Raw genomic sequence first — 17,196 nt, 5'->3', positions numbered from 1 at the left:
CAGCCATGCAGACCAATTTGATGTAGTGTGCGGCGTATGGTCTGAGCACTGACAGGCTGACCCCCCACCTTTTCAATCTCTGCAGCAATGCTGACAGCACTCCTGCGCCTATCTTTCAAAGACAGCAGTTGGATGTGACGCTGAGCACATGCACTCAGCTTCTTTGGACGACCAACGCGAGGTCTTTTCTGAGTGGACCCTGCTGTTTTAAAACGCTGGATGATCTTGGCCACTGTGCTGCAGCTCAGTTTCAGGGTGTTGGCAATCTTCTTGTAGCCTTGGCCATCTTCATGTAGCGCAACAATTCGTCTTTTAAGATCCTCAGAGAGTTCTTTGCCATGAGGTGCCATGTTGGAACTTTCAGTGACCAGTATAAGAGAGTGTGAGAGCTGTACTACTAAATTGAACACACCTGCTCCCTATGCACACCTGAGACCTAGTAACACTAACAAATCACATGACATTTTGGAGGGAAAATGACAAGCAGTGCTCAATTTGGACATTTAGGGGTGTAGTCTCTTAGGGGTGTACTCACTTTTGTTGCCGGTGGTTTAGACATTAATGGCTGTATATTGAGTTATTTTGAGGGAAGAATAAATTTACACTGTTATATAAGCTGCACACAGACTACTTTTCATTGTGTCAAAGTGTCATTTTGTCAGTGTTGTCCCATGAAAAGATATACTTAAATATCTGCAGAAATGTGAGGGGTGTACTCACTTTTGTGATACACTGTATGTACTTAAGATATATAATTACCTTTTAAAAAAACATATTTACCTTCTAATATGATCATTTACACAAACAAAAATATTTTTCTATTAATGACACATTACAACTTTAACTATGAACAATAAATGCCAATTTATGACCAAATTCAACATCGTTTTTTGCAATTGTAATAGAGTCCAGACTTGCAGTTGTGGATGCAGACCACAAACTGTGTTTACTGACATGGCTTTCCAATCATTTCTGAGCCCCTGGGATTATATTTACTACTGAAGTGTGCTGATTTTTAACGCAGCGCCGTCTTATCACAGGCAGTCAAGTCACACTTCATTACTTCATAATGCACCATCACATCTGAAGAGATAGCAGCGATCCTGCAAGCCTACCCTTTAATGCAGATTCTGAAGCGATAAAGACCAATTTCATTGCTAAATAGTGCATCTTCTTTCTTAAAAGCATCAGTTTAATCATGAACATGTCCATGCTGTGCATTAGTTTAAACGAGGTGTGCTTCTAAACGGTTTTCTTTAAAAAATCCACACCAAAGTCATCACACTATTTCTTAGTAATGTTACCCTACGCTGAAACAGATACATCTTTCACACAATGTTGCCAAAGTTAAAAGCTATGTATGTTTTAGCATTGATATGGATCCAAGGTGTCCAGTCTCACAGTTGCCTCTATGGTGTTAAGCAGGCTGTGTTGTCCTAAAGATTGCTAAACAGCAAGAATTACCGTATGTATGTCAAGTTTTTTACCACCCAAGCCAACGTTTGGTATTGCACATGATGATCCTAAGAGTGTGTGTCTACTCCACCGTGGAAACCTAGTTCATGAAACTCCTGATGAACAGTTCTTGTAATAACATTTATTCTTGTAATAGCAAAAGCAGTTTGGAAACCAACAGAGTTTAATTAGTACAAATGTGGTTGTAGGTTGTCAGAACAATAAGCTGTGTAGTATGTTATTTTTCCTCCACCCATCAGATCATCATATGGTCATCAGAGTTGTGCCCCACCACAAGTCAGATCCATAAAGCTGTAGATGAACAGTTATAGCACTGATGCTGCATTCAGATGCAGTTTGCAACTTAGTAGTAAAGATTAGACAGTCAGAGAAGGACTGAAGAGGTGTGAAACCATTTAAACAAATACAAATTTAAGCAAATAAATCTTTCATACCTGAATATCCCATGTGTATTAAAATGTCAAGGGACCAAAGAAAGTAGCCCACCCTCTGCTGTTGCCAGAAAGAAAAGTGTGCTGATTGGTGGTCCAGCTCTAGATTTTCAGGCCAAGCAATAGAAATGCAATCAGAAACTAATTTCTAATGAGAGTAAAATTGACCAATCATATCTTCCCTCTAAATGTGTGTTTTGTTATCGATAACTTTATGACTTTGTCACTAAATTTTGCCTGCTGTGCAGGCTGCAATAATATCTGTCTGCTGACTCACGTGGGCATGAGTTTTGAACTTAGGTCCATTATCTAAAGTTTTGGTTCCATTTCTAAGGCTGAACTATCATCTATATTTTTGTTTCCTTATATTTCTCTAATAGAACAACAGACAGATAAGCAGGTAAGCTTTTCTTCGTATTTCAGTGCAATTTACCACACGTTGGTTTTGCAATGCAAACAAAACATTATCAAATATAGATTTTTTTTGGGTGGGGGTGGGGGGTTGGATGCTCATTTATTTAAAAGAAAACAGCCAGGATAAATTGTTGATTGTTATAGTTTTTGTTTGTTTTTTATTCTAATTTTAACGTCATGTTTTACACTTTGGTTACATTTATGACAGAAACAGTAGTTACTTATTACACACAAGGTTCATCAGTTCACAAGGTATATTGAACACAGTCATGGACAATTTTGTGTCTCCAGTTCACCTCACTTGCATGTTTTTGGACTGTGGGAGGAAACCGGAGCACCTGGAGTGAACCCATGCAGACACAGGGAGAACATGCAAACTCCACACATAAAGGACCCGGACCGCCCCCACCTGGGGATCGAACCCAGGACCTTCTTGCTGTTAGGCAACAGTGCTACCCACTGAGCCACCGTGCCGCCCCTGATTGTTATTGTATGATTGTTATTTGTTTGGTATAAAATTTGTCAGTATTGATATGCATACTATAATTGATCAGAAATGCATTTTTTTGTTTTTAAGCTAACCTATTACATTGCTGAAAAATACAAACAACAAATTGCACCTTGTTTATATGTTAATGATACAGTTACAGTATGAAATATACCAATTTATCCAAAATAATTTTTCACAAATTTGAGTGTATGTTGATGTTAGGTACTTGTTAATGGTACTTGGCTAATTAGTTTTTCAAAATAGACAATTTGCGAATTTTTAAATTTGTGGCAAATTAAAAGTAATAAACACTACAGAGATCCATTCCTATAAACGATTAAAGCTGTATGGTGAACATAACACCACTAGATGGCGCTCCATCATTGATGTATTACCTCCAAATGTTTATTCCACCAAGAAGATATTGTACTCACTGGAAAGAGGGGTCAGCATCAGCTCATATTCATATCAGTGGGGTTTGCTCACTAGTGTCACCACGAAATATGCATATAATGAAATTCACCTGTCACTATAAAACAGTTTAAAACAAAACACCAAGAATATATAAGCTGATAAATGTCCACTGAATTTCAGTTTTAGTGACACAAGGAAGATTTGAAAATGAATAAATTAATATAATACAGCTCTGTCATCAACACAGCTTATTATTACTCCTTATCTAACTTTTTTAAATTAGACTTACTGCCAAAAATGTCTAGTATCGATTTAACTTGTCAGGTAGCGTATTCATGATTTCTTTTAATAAAATGTGGTTCTGGGATGGAGTCTTTAAAAAAGACAATCTGATATCTGTTTCTGAATTATTACAGCCCACATACCTCAGATCAGATTGATGTCTTTCTATTTATAACTATATTCATTTTCATTACAAGTGGCTTATGCAAAGTTATTTGAATCGCGTGTTTAAAAAAACAAACGATATAAACACCAGCGAGTCAGGTCTCCACCCATCTTGTTTGCTGTATTTCTGATCTATGGCATTTTGTTCTCAACGCCTCATGTGTGGACATAAGTTTTAGGCCCCACCTGTCTCTGTGCTGACAGTGTAAATCACTAACATACTACAATGAAAACACACAAACCTTTGCCTTTCTATGGGGACCGCACAGTGCTCAGCTGCCCCCTAATTTTGTTTTTCTTCTTAAATATCGTACCTCTCTGCTGCTGGGTTGAGTCAGAGTCTATTCTCCTCTTTTATCACTAATTTGTTGAAGGACGACTTGGAAAAGCACATTCACAGTCTTAACACCTGAAAAAATTTTTGCAAAATGATTTGCAAACAAGGTTCATGCAGGAATGAGTCATTCAAATGAACAAAATAACATATTTAGGCTTGTCCTAATAAATATGCATTTCGGTAATACAGTGCAAAATAAATGGTGGGGTCAATACAAATGTCTGACCCAATAAAATATGATTATATAAATTAATTCAAAATAATTCATATAAGTAAAACACAGATACTAATCTTCTGCATTCTGTACTTCAGATGCAGTCATTGACTGGGTCTCAAATTGTTTACTAATATGTTTAAATATTATGGCAAATAGTAGTGACCCAATTGGGAATCTGGGCTGCTGATTTGACAGTTTAGACTTGATTTTTGGGTTTGTCTATATGGTCTAATACACTTTAAGATTACATCCACCCAGTCTACATTAACATGGCATTGGCTTCGATGTTGTTGGGCGAGAAAGAGGCCATTGCTCCAAAATTGGCACTTTAGAGCCCAACAAAAGTTTGTTGCTGACTAAACAAAGAAAAAGCAAAGAGGGGTCTTACTTGATCGGTCACCTCTAAGTCTTCTTAGAACTTGAATGTGGCCAGTGTCATCCTTGTTACATTTGCCCATTATGGCATAGTTTCTCTCAGTATGTATTTGACACAGATGACAGTTTGGGTTACATTTCTAACTTTGGCAAAAGACTACTGTTCCATGTGCTTTGTAATGGGTACAAACAAGCCCTATTTACCTGAGTACAGAGAAGCCACCATCTGCAGTCACAAGCTGTATTGGGCAGTAGTGGCTCAGTGGTGGCCCAATGCTTAAGGTACTATGCTATAATAGTAAAGGTTAAAATTTCAGGCCTTGCAACTGCCAAATCGCCACAGTTAGTCCTTGAGCAAGGCTGTTAATCCTGAGTTGCTTGAAATGTATTATGTCTCCATTGTAAATTGCATACGATAAAAGCATCTGGCTGATGCCTAGATGTAATCAATTAGAAGTACAAACAAGGTATTAAGAGGCAATGCCGCAAGGCTAAATGGCACAAAGAATTGTTTTAAGAGCTTATATCCATGTACTGTATAAGGGGCTTCTACTAACAATTAAATTAAGGGACTGAGTCAATGGTGTCATATATATTACTAAAGCATTTAGAATTTTTAATGCAGTTCTGTCTGTGGGATCAAAGGTCATAAGCATTCAATACTGTTTTATGGTTTTGCCCCTTTAACACATAGTTCACTGGAATTTTACAATCTTTTACTAGTGTTATGGACTGTAGATGGTAAAATCCTTAAATTGCTTGTCCATGAAGAAACATTGTTCTTTAACAGTTTGGTATTTTGTTTAAACAGTGGCCTATATGAGTCCATCCTTAAAATGGAGTATTGTGTTAATGCTCCTTTTAAACATAATAATTCTAGCATTACCTGTAAGAAGAAAACAGGTCCTTTTGGGGCTGGGCTGACATACTTACTGACAGCCCAAGCATATTGGAGGGACTAGAAATGTGTTGGACCCACATCCTAATAAGAACTCTATTTTGATTTTGTTTTCTGCTTATATCTTCTTTTAAAGTCTTTTTGAGATTAGCAAGACCAGTAGAACATCCAAACCTTATGTAAATATTCCTACCTGTCCTTTGCAAGATACCCAAAAACAATACAAACTATCTGGTTGCACATACAAATAAGTGAGCTGTGTTGAGGCACCCGGATTACGAAAAGCAAACCACTGGAATAAAATAACCAGGGTCCATCCTGTCCTGCTGTACTATCACGAGTCCAGCAGCAGGCCTGAAGGAAGCCTGTGTGCTGGGGCGGTGGTAGTGGTGGGGAGTTAAAAGGAGTTCACAACATTCCTCAGTGTTTGAAAAGCTGTACGTCTGTCTCTTTCTCTATCGTTGTCTGCGTCTCTTTTTCTCATTTTCGGGCGGTATTTAGGGGTGCTCCTGTGGTGCTGGTCTTGTGTACAGCTGGAGCGGGAGGCAGTGTAACACTAATCCCCCCCCCCTTTCAGGAAACCGCTCTGCCTCGTCTCGCACACGGCGAAAACAACAAAGATCTGAGTGTGGCCGCAGCCTTGAGGCTCAGCGTGCCCACCCAAACCTCCCCTTTGTCACGGCTCGCTGTTTTCTTTCTCTCAGCCTGTGATTCTCTCTTCAAAAAACATGCAAACCGATTCAGTCAGATCTTTTTAATTTTTGTCTTTAGTTTAAAGACGTTTTTTTAAACTAGATTTTGAAACATGACAAATGTAGCCACAGTGACACTGGGTACTATAATTGAGTGAGTCATTTATTTGTGTTCTTAATTTATCATTTATATGTCATTGTATGGGTATACCTGTTTACTCCCCTCATTCAAAATTAAAAGCACCTTTAAACGAAATTATACACCGATTAGGCATAACATTATGACCACCTTCCTAATATTGTGTTGGTCCCCCTTTTGCTGCCTCATACCAACAATCTGTGATGCACTGTGTACTCTGACACCTTTCTATCAGAACCAGCATTAACTTCTTCAGCAGTTTAAGCTACAGTAGCTCGTCTGTTGGATCGGACCACACGGGCCAGCCTTCGCTCCCCACGTGCATCAATGAGCCTTGGCCGCTCATGACCCTGTTGCCCGTTTACCATTGTTTCTTCCTTGGACCACTTTAAATAGATACTGACCACTGCAGACCGGGAACACCCCACAAGAGCTGCAGTTTTGGAGAGGCTCTGACCCAGTCGTCTAGCCATCACAATTTGGCCCTTGTCAAACTCGCTCAGATCCTCACGCTCGCCCATTTTTCCTGTTTCTAACATCAACTTTGAGGATAAAATGTTCACTTGCTGCCTAATATATCCCACCCACTGACCGTAATGAAGAGATAATCAGTGTTATTTACTTCACCTTTCAGTGGTCATAATGTTATGCCTTGTCGGTGTACATTTACATTTTCGGCATTTAGCAGGCGCCTTTATCCAAAGTGACGTACACTACTGGGACAGTATACAGTCTGAGCAATTGAGGGTTAAGGGCCTTGATCAGGGGCCCAACAGCAGCAACCTGACAGTGTTGGGACTTGAACCAGCAACCTTCCAATTACTAGCCCAGTACCTTAACCGCTAGGCTACAACTGCTAATTATAACTTATAAGTACCTGCTAAATCAAACAATTTGTATTCTGATTTCTGATTTTCATCCTTTTCTGGTATTCTGTTTCATGCATAACTATGTATTTAGTTTGATTCCTCATATTTAAATAACTTGTGCTTTAGCATCAAGTACCTGCCACGTGGCTTCCTGCAGCTAAACCTGTCAAATGCGTTGCCACCTTTATACTTTTCACCTGCAGCTGAGAGCCAAGAGCTTAGCTTTGTGTACCTGTGGAATTTCACACATCCCAGCCCCGAGGTGTCAGAAATGACACTACCATGTGTTCACGCGTATACTACGTGTTGGGCATTAGAGACAAGTATAACGAAATCCTGAGGGAGATTGTAACAGGCAAAAAAACACAGCCAAATTTATGTATAACAAACTTAAAAGTACTGAGAAGTGGCTGTTAACTTTAGCCATATAGGCAAATGCCATATAGGCAAATGTTTTACACGGTATAAAATCTAATATTAAAAATAAAGTATTGCCTCCTGCTTGCCTCTGTTATTGCAAATCTGTCATGCTGAAATGTTATAATAAACAAAACTTTTAAACACAGGAACCACAGCAAAAACAACACATTTTTGTTTATTTTATTTATTCATTTTCTCCCAATTTAGCGAAGTCAATTTGTCTTCCGCTGCTGGGGGATACCTGATTGCAGTTGAGGTGGGTATATTGCTGCTCACGCCTCCTCCGACCCACATGCAGCCCTTTGCGGAACCCTTTTTCACCAATGCATTCTGCACAGGCGCCTCTCTATGTGCCAATCAGGGTCCTTACAGAGCTTTTGAAGACCCCACCCACGTAATCCGGTCAACCCGCCCTAGCAGAACCGTTTCTGCAGCAGGCACTGTCTATTATGCCTGCTAGATGGCGCCCAGCCGACCGGTGGCAATGCCAAGTTTCGAACCAAGGAGCTGGTGTGCTAGCAGAATATCCTGCTGTGCCACCTGGGCGCCAACAACACATTTTTGACATAATATTAATTATTAAAAGGACAAAGGTACCCATCTTTAGGTAAAAGAATAGCTTCTTAACCTTATAACTGGTTCAGCCACCCTTAGCAGTAATGCATCCTGCAATTTAATATTAGTCTTTCACATTTATGTAAAGAAATTTCAGACCACTTTGTGGAATTGCTTGAAATCATTAAGCTCGGTAGCTTTGGTATTTCAGATCTGAGTCTTGCTGCACACCTCTGTAAATTGCTCATGAAAAGGTGATTCTATATTTTCATTAGGAACGTTTTGAAACAGTGTTTACTTCATCAGATCAGATTTATTAGACCAGGCAACACTTTTTAACTGCCAACTCTTCAGCATTCTTAGAGCCTTAACCCATTGCAGACCAAGATTCCTGTTCTTGACCGACAGCAGTGGAATTCAAATGCAGTATTAGGCTGTTGTAGACTATCTGCCTTATGGTTTGACGTGTTATGCATTTAGAAATGCTTTTATTGATCACCACACTTGTAAACATTGGTTATAAGTAACAGTAGCCTTTATCCAAGCTTAAACCAGACTAGCCAGTCCCTATAAAATATCTCTTATCAACAGGGTGATTCTGCTGAAGAAGTACTGCAGTGTGTCTAATACTCATTTAGTCAAAAAAGTATTAGTAATGGCAGGCATTGATGCTGCATAAATAGCCTAGCTACCAATGAATGTTTTAGTTTATCTCCAAGATGTTCAGTGGGGTCATGTGCAGTTGACTGTAGTTTTCATCTACATTAAACTTGTCAAATTATTATCAATATGGACCTTTCCCAATCAGTTACCAGAAGACTGGAAGTTTATTTCTTTATGTAGTTGATTTTATACACCTGTTAGGAAAGGGTGTGGCTGAAACACTGAGATAGAAAGACTGACACACAAATAGAGAGGGAACTGAGGTCATGACTTAGGTCAAGTATCTATAATCAGTGTGACCATTTATAGACCCGCTCAGTGTGCTCTATTAAAGCAGGCTCCGCAGGACGTTCAGGTCTGTGGTAAACAGTGACTAAAAATGGCGTCATCAGTGCAGTGTTCAAGACCAACGTCTGGCTAACACTTTGTTTCTCTGAAGAGCAGAGAATGGTCAGCTACTTCAGCATGTTTGTGATCTTAACAAGCTAAAAGAGGATGTGCAGACGGACATCTGCTTAATGTAAGACATTGTGAAGTCGGTATTTTTGCAAGGAATGCATGTCCAATGTTTTCCCCCCCAATGGACGGACTGTTTAAAGCCTTGAGGTGAGGAAAAACCCAAGCACAAAACAAGTCTGCAACAAAAATATCAGTGATTTCAAAGAGTTTACCTCTCCTGGATAGCTGACTTGTTTATGTACAAGGGTTTTTTTTGGCATAGACTTACTGAGTACAATGAGAAAACAATGATTCAGGTAGCATAGCATTATCAGTTTAGTTGTGATATCACACTTCACAACTTCTAACCAATCACATTTATTACTTTCAATGATTTATTTAATATAATAATGCACTTTTCTGAAACTTTCCAATTTATTATTAAGTTTGTTAGCTGACTGGCTTTCTGATAGTGTTATTTTTAAATAACCGTATCATCCTAGTAAGGTTCATTGAGAGTTAGGCACCACCAAAAGATTCTGGGTGCAAGACAGTGACAATACACAGTGAACTGGGCAACATACACACTAACTATAAATCATATAGAATAACCATTCAACCTTCCAGTATATTTTTGGAAAAACAGGAGTGTTGTGAGTATGCTACCCATGGATTGGCTCTCTTTTGTGTTATCCAGCATTACGCCCAGTGTTTCAAGATGGTGCCAGATCCACAGTGGCCCTGACCAGGATAGAAGTTATAAAATAAAGAATAATAAATACATTAATAAATTATAACCAAGTCTGTGTGTATTGTATTTGTATGATTGTATGCTTATTATATTAAGATGCCCTGTTATAACACTTTAAATTGTGGTTGGGTGCATCCAGGTTACTTTAATTTTCCTTAAGATGGGTCAAAGTAAGGATATAAAACAATCTATAAGGCTTTGAGTGTTCCCAGGACCACAGTGGCCGAATTAATTGTAAAAAAGCTTGACACAACTCTAAACCTTCCTAGAGTTGACCATCCAGCTAAATTGGGCATCTGGGCTACGAGGGACTCAGCCAGAAAGGCAAGAAAAAACAAGAAAAAAACTTCTAAGAACTTCATAATTTAGGTCTTCATGTCAGGGAGGCAAGATGAATTAAGTGACAGGTGAATGCAACCAAAAACAGGACCATCCTTGAAAAACAAACGTTTCCAGAGAGGAAGCAAACTCAGACTAGGGTAACGGCTCACCTTTCAACATGATAAATCACCCAAAGCACACAGTCAAAACAACACTGGAGTGGCTTTGGGGCAAGTCTTTAAACGTCTTTGATTGGCCCAGCCAAAGCTAGCATGTAACATCGGTGGAGAAACGTGAGAATGGCAGTTTACAAATGCACGGCATCCGATCTGACAGAGCTTGAGAGGATTTGTCATGATGAATGGTAGTAACTGTCCAAATCCAGGTGTGTGAACCGAGATTGTATTTAAGACTGGAACATCGACACATTACACTTGAACACAACTTAACTGGATTTAGTTCCACTCTTAAGTGTTTAATGACTGAGATGGCTCCAAAATGCTTTTTTCATTTCAGATACCTGTTAGATAGCTACCGGAGACGGTGATTCTGGGCATATGTTGGTCTAAAAGGGCAGAATTCTACAGCCATAGAATTATTAGCATGAAGCAGGTTATTGGTTAATAGCTGTGTTACTTATTAGTGACTTCCCACCCAGGTTCCTGTTAGAACTACTCTGTAAAATCCTGTGACTACATCATCAAAATCAACCATCCGATATATTTATCCATCAAAACCATGTTTTAAATTGGATGGTTTAATGGTAGACATGTTTACCTGAGAGGATTCCGAACAGAGTAAAAGCAAACAAAAACAGTGAGGTTGAGTTTGTGCTGACTGGAATAAAGAGGAAGGTTTTAAATGGGAGATAAACGCCTCATGAACGTGGTGATCTGGTGGTGTTTGTGAGAAAATAGGATCTCTCTCTCTCTCTCTCTCTCTCTCTCACGCGCTCTCTCTCTCTCTCTCTCTCGTTATTTTCCAGCTCGGAAAGCCTGGAGCCGCGCGGCCCGATCGATTCGCATCGATTGTCCCTGACGAGCTGCTCCACTTTCTAGCCAATGTCAGGCAGTGTGTGATGAGGAAGGAGAGAAATGAAGGAAAATCTCTGCCGCCCTGCCGGTGTCATTTCCACACACTCTGCCTGGCTGCCTGCCAGCTCAAGGGCTACCAGTAAGAGCTGGAGTAGACTTTCATTCTGTGTGTGGAGAGGAGTTCTTACTGTTCACGACATGCTTAATACCAAAACAAATACTGTGTACAGCCATTCATTCAGAGCTTACACCTTTACACTTACATACAGTATACAGTGCTACCTTGAAACTCGATGCCTATTGGTTCTGGGAGTGGCGTTGAGTTTAAAGGTCGTTGAGTTTCAAGGTATTTTTTAACATAAGGATGTTTTGGAAACCTGTTTATGCATCCATGGTCCCGTGGAACTGCATATACTTTAGGCTAATGTAAAATAATGGGGTTGTTTTGACACTTATACATTAAAAATAACACAAATATAATATAAATCACTGAAATACAATTGAAAAACAGTTAAAAAAAATACAATAAAACCTTATTATTTACTTACACCTCTTAATCGTGGACATGCTTGATCTTGGAATACTGTATATCGTTCAGGAAGGGTGCACTCACATGAGAAGCAGCAAAACAGCTTTTTCACTGGCTGTACCGCTATTTTCTATGGAGCGTGGTGATGCACAAAGCTTAACGTGACTTATTGTACTAAAACGAGCGAGAAATTTTATTAGTGGAGAGAACGTATGAGCAGTAATTATTAAGAGAAGTTTAGTGTTTCTATGTGATTCTTTCAATACATTACAAAAAAAACCTGAACACGTTGAGTTTAAGTGAAACGTTGAGTTTAAGGGTACAAATTTCTCGACGAAGGGCATCGAGTTTCAAAGATTTTGAGTTTAGGGGACGTTGAGTTACTAGGTACTACTGTATATATAATCACACTGCATACAAATCATACAGATATAATGTATGCAAATTGTATACAGAAATTGAATGGTTCCATTAATGTTTAGATTAAAAAGCAGTATAATGATCCCAGTGACTTTGACTGTGTTATTGTTGTTGGTTGCAGACAAGCTGATTTAAAATAATTAATAAAGCATGGTTCGATATACTGGGCGAATGGGGGGGCTGACCCTCTTAATTAACACTTGGACCTCCCCCAAAAGAGGTAAAAAACAATCGTTCAGAGGGGGTCGTTAAACTGCAGCTAAACTGTAAATTTAGGCAAAACTTAGCTGATGTGAGCAATCATCAATGCGCCATCAAGACAATCCAATTCAGAAACTCAGAAAGCAACAAAGTGTATTAAACAAGCCAGATAGCTAGCTACTAACCCTAACATATAGTGCCTTCTCTGGTTTGCGCAACTGCAATCTTAATGAACATATCTGGCAATAATTATTTGGCTATGACAGAAGTCAGAGGAAAAGTAAATGGCCAGACTAGTTTATGCTGACATTTAATAAACAATAAACAAGAAGAAATAACCACACACATAAGGTTACACTCCTATCAGCAAAAATCTATTTATGAACACAGTTATCCACAAAGGTATCCACAGTTCAGATTGATGGTGGTGGTGTACTGGAATGGGTCTAGACATGTTGGGCTTCCTATACCAATAAAACACTGTTTGAACGTTCTAGCATGTGTGAGTATTGTTGCTGACAATGTGAATTACGTTATTACCAAATTTACACATTTGCCAAATCACAAGCAAAACAATGTGTTTATTGCACCTCAAAGGCCTACCCAGTCACCAGACTGTAATTCAACAGAGCACATTTAGAAAGTGGCAGAATGGGAGATTTTCAGCAAGAATGTGCAGCTGACAAATATGCAGCAATTACATGATGAAATCATGTCAACATGGATCTAAATGGTGGAGAAATGTTTCCAACACCTTGTGCATTTCATATATTAAAGAAATTAGGCTAATCTGAAAGCAAAGTGTGCCCCCCACAGTACTAGTATGGTGTTCCTTATAAAGTGGCCTGTAATTGTGCATGTAATAATATAATACTGGTTACTACATATTACCAAGTAATGCATATAGAATTTTAAAGTAAATACAAACAAACGTCTTCCATTTAATGTCGTATACTTAGACTCTGCATTTGCATTATTGGATTACATGCATGTATAAAGTTAATAATTTCATTTCATTCATTTTGATTACACTACTATAAAGTATATAACTGCAGTCTATAACCGCGTTTGTATTATTTGCCTATTTTGTTTTATTTTGTCTTGAAAAACCCCACAATTGTCCAACATGGTAAATTATAATGAAAACAAAATAAAATCCAATAATTTTTGCAGAATTTAGTTAGCTTATGGCTCAGCTGTTGTCCTGTTGAGGTAATGAGCAGTAATGAGAAGTAATGAGCAAAAATGAATTAACATTACGAATTTGGACTATTTAGACTACTATGTAATTATATAACTTGACTGGATTGGGAGGTATTAGGAGTGAACTATTTCCATTGGTTTAACTTTCTCAATGTAATTTAGGTAGTGGCAAAAGTAGAATATAGGCCATGGTGCAGAGAAGTGTTGAAATAAGCCATTCATGTTTTTTTTTTCAATCAAGCAATGCATCAAGAATTTTAAAGCAAATACAAGCTGTGAACTATCCATTCATAAATAACCACACACTCAAAAAAGTATATATTACATTTAGTTCCCCTAACAACTATGTTATAAGATGTTAATGTTATCTTATTTAATACAGGTCTGTATAAAATAAATCTTTTTAACAGCTGTGGTACATATCTAACATGCGTTACTGCACCATGAAGATTTCATTTAAATACCAAAGTTGGCTGTGCCACATGAAGTCAGGGTTAAAAATTATGTAAGTATTTCAATTATTTAAAAAATAGTAATCAAGTTTTGACTTATAATCATTTTGCCTATGTTATTAAAAATGTATATCAGTAAATTATCATCTTAACTCATGGCCAGAATGTCAGACCACCTAATGTTGGATTAGCATTACAAAAACGCTTTGGTATATGTACGAGGATCTCTGGTCTCTTGCCAAAGTCAGAAAAAATCTTAAACTGTTACCTTTCGACCACTGTTCAATAACTTTTTAATGGGTGGATAATATTGACTGATTTTAAAATTGTTATAACTGTGGCGATGTGACGTCATGCATCACGTGACATTGGTAAGATGGCGGACGTAGTACGTACAAGGTTGCGTGGATACTGCACACTTGCATACTGAAAGAGCTTACTACTTTACCGGCTGAGCAGTGCACACTGCCTCAAATTTAGTACTTACTGTTTAAGTTTGTTTGTTTATTAGGATTTTAACATCATGTTTTACGCTTTGGTTACATTCATGACAGGAACGGTAGTTACTCATTTCAAGGTTCTTCAGTTCACAAGGTTATATCGAACACAGTCCTGGACAATTTTGTATCTCCAATTCACCTCACTTGCATGTCTTTGGACTGTGGGAGGAAACCCATTCTGTGTATATTCATAAGGCAGCATATTATCCAAAAACACAAAAAAATAGAAATAAACAAACAAGACACTGAACTCTAAATGAAAATCTTTGTCAAATGATAGTTTTATAACTTAAGTATTGATTGACTTATTTTAAATGAAGTATTTAAAAATAAGTATTAAAAATAACTTAATATCAGGTCAGAAATGATGGAAGTTTGCAATATAAATGAAAAGAAATCATTAGGTCTGGTATTTTTTTCTCCACCCTTAGAACATCAGATTCAGCATGCTTTGGAGTATGGTTGTAACCACGTGCTTTTCTGTTTGACATTGTTTGACTGTAAACATGAATGTGCTCAAAGAAAGTTCAGTCTTAAAGAGGTATGATATCAACTTTTGCTCATACACTGGAAAAACCCACAGGCTGTGTGCCATGCACAGGCAAGAGGAAAACAGCAGGATGACGCGCCAGCCACATAATAGCGATAAAATTGTACCGCTTTTGTATCGACTGTTCGAGATCGTGCATGAAATGTATCCGTTTATTATCCGACGTGAATAAAAAACGAGCTGTTATGATCGCGAACGTTTTTTGTCTGGTTCTTTTATTATTTTCCTGCCTCGGTTAGTGGCGTTGAAAGAAAATCCAGTTCGGGTTTTGCTTGCAGCTTCAAAAATCTATGCGATGTGTTTGCATGCTGGTGTGCGCGAGCGGGGATGTAGAGGTGGTGGGATTGCGCGAGTGGAGAGGTTCGAGAGCCCACGCGCTCAGGCGCTCATCAGTAGTGCGTTTGTGTGTGTGTGTGATTGACCGGCCGGTCCGGCGCTTCTCTCTCGCCATCTGGCTCCAGGACTTCGCGATAATTAGGAGAAACTAGACGCTTCTTGTGCAGCCGTCTCAGCGGATATCTGCGCGCCAGGGCTCGGAGACGGACCGCTCGGACACTCGGCGCCCTCCCCTCCGCTTGATGGTAGGTACGGATAATAAAGACGGGGTGGGAAGAAGGGTGCTTCGGTAACATACAGGTTTATGGAAGGCGTGGGTGAGGAGGAATCATACTTTGTTAAAGTGTGTGTAAAAGTTGAGGTGTCATGTTGATCAGATCAACTGGTTTGAGTGAATGGGGGGAAATGGAGCTGTTTTACGCTCCGACTGCACGCTGTCCGCCGCTGCTGGAACTGCGCGTTCTCATCGGCGAGCTCAGACAAAAGGGATTCGATCCGCTTTTAAAGCCCGTGTGCTTCCATGGCATACCTGATGCGTTTCTTTTTGAACTTGCCAATATTACCAATTAAAAGTATTTCTTCAAGTTCCCAGAAATTCCCTTCTTTGTAATTGGGATTGGGCTGGCAAATAAAAGGGTGCGCACTAGGGAACTTGGTGTTGCACTGAAATATTTGCCACCGTGACTGCTGCGTGTACGGACAGGTGGGTTTGGAAACGGAACCTCAAGCTGCGCACCTGTGCGGTTTGAAACCTAATAAAACAACGCGACCCTTTATATCCAAACCCGAAATCGTATCAAATAATCGCCGTCGGATTTTCAAGCAGGAGATTTTAATCCAAAGGGAACGTGTTGCTGGATGGGTGGTGCGGCTGAAATGAAATGTTGGATGGGATGTGAGGTGAACTGTGCCCTGTATTGTTAGTCATTTTCTGAACAGCTGCTATTACTCATACTCAACTTCGGTCATTAGAAGCGCACTTGAACAACTTTTTATTTATTTCTACTAAAGACATTTAAAACGTCGATCACTCTTTACGCTGATGTTAAATTTCACACCCTTTTTCGTCGGTTTTTTTTTTTGTTTATTGTTATTTTTGAGGGGGCGCGGTGGCTTGAATAAGCGCTTTTGAGCGTTAGTTGTGTGTCGTTTGTAAACGAGTTGGTTCAAATGAATCGACTCTTTTATATGAGCCGACTCGCGGTGAAGAGCTGTTTTCAAAGACAAGTCAAAGTTACACCGGAAATCATTTAATGTAATACAGGAATAAAATATAGAAACTTACTTTGAAACCAGCCTAATATATTCATATTGAAAGAATATCTTGCTGTACTTTCACTTTTTCATAATCCAAGAATAAAATATAGAAACTTACTTTGAAATTAAGCCTAATATATTCATATTAAAAGAATATCTTGCTGTACTTTCACTTATTCAAAAGTGTTTTAATAACAAGTACAATTTAATACGGGATTTAGACCTCGTGGCACAACGATAGGGGTATCTGACTCCAGATCAGAAGGTTGCGTGTTCACATCACCTAGGGACCTAGGGACAGTGGTAGCTTAGTGGGTAAAGCTTTGGTCTATCAATTGAAAGGTTGAGAGTTCGAATCCCAGCTCTG

At 38.9% G+C, this 17,196-nt stretch overlaps 1 protein-coding gene across 1 annotated transcript in view; it reads left to right on the top strand.

The window, feature by feature from the left end:
- The first annotated feature begins 15,605 nt into the window (after nucleotides 1-15,605).
- cxxc5a (CXXC finger protein 5a) overlaps nucleotides 15,606-17,196 on the top strand; it is a 32,038-nt gene continuing 30,447 nt past the window's right edge. The window contains exon 1 of the mRNA XM_063011645.1: nucleotides 15,606-15,817. The gene's annotated coding sequence lies outside the window, so the exon portion shown is untranslated. The remainder of the gene's footprint in view (nucleotides 15,818-17,196) is intronic.

This window comes from Trichomycterus rosablanca, chromosome 16 (assembly GCF_030014385.1).
Source record: "Trichomycterus rosablanca isolate fTriRos1 chromosome 16, fTriRos1.hap1, whole genome shotgun sequence".
Classification (NCBI taxonomy): Eukaryota; Metazoa; Chordata; class Actinopteri; order Siluriformes; family Trichomycteridae; genus Trichomycterus; species Trichomycterus rosablanca.
Note: the sequence above shows the minus strand (reverse complement) of the source record. Positions and strands in the feature narration are given on the sequence as shown.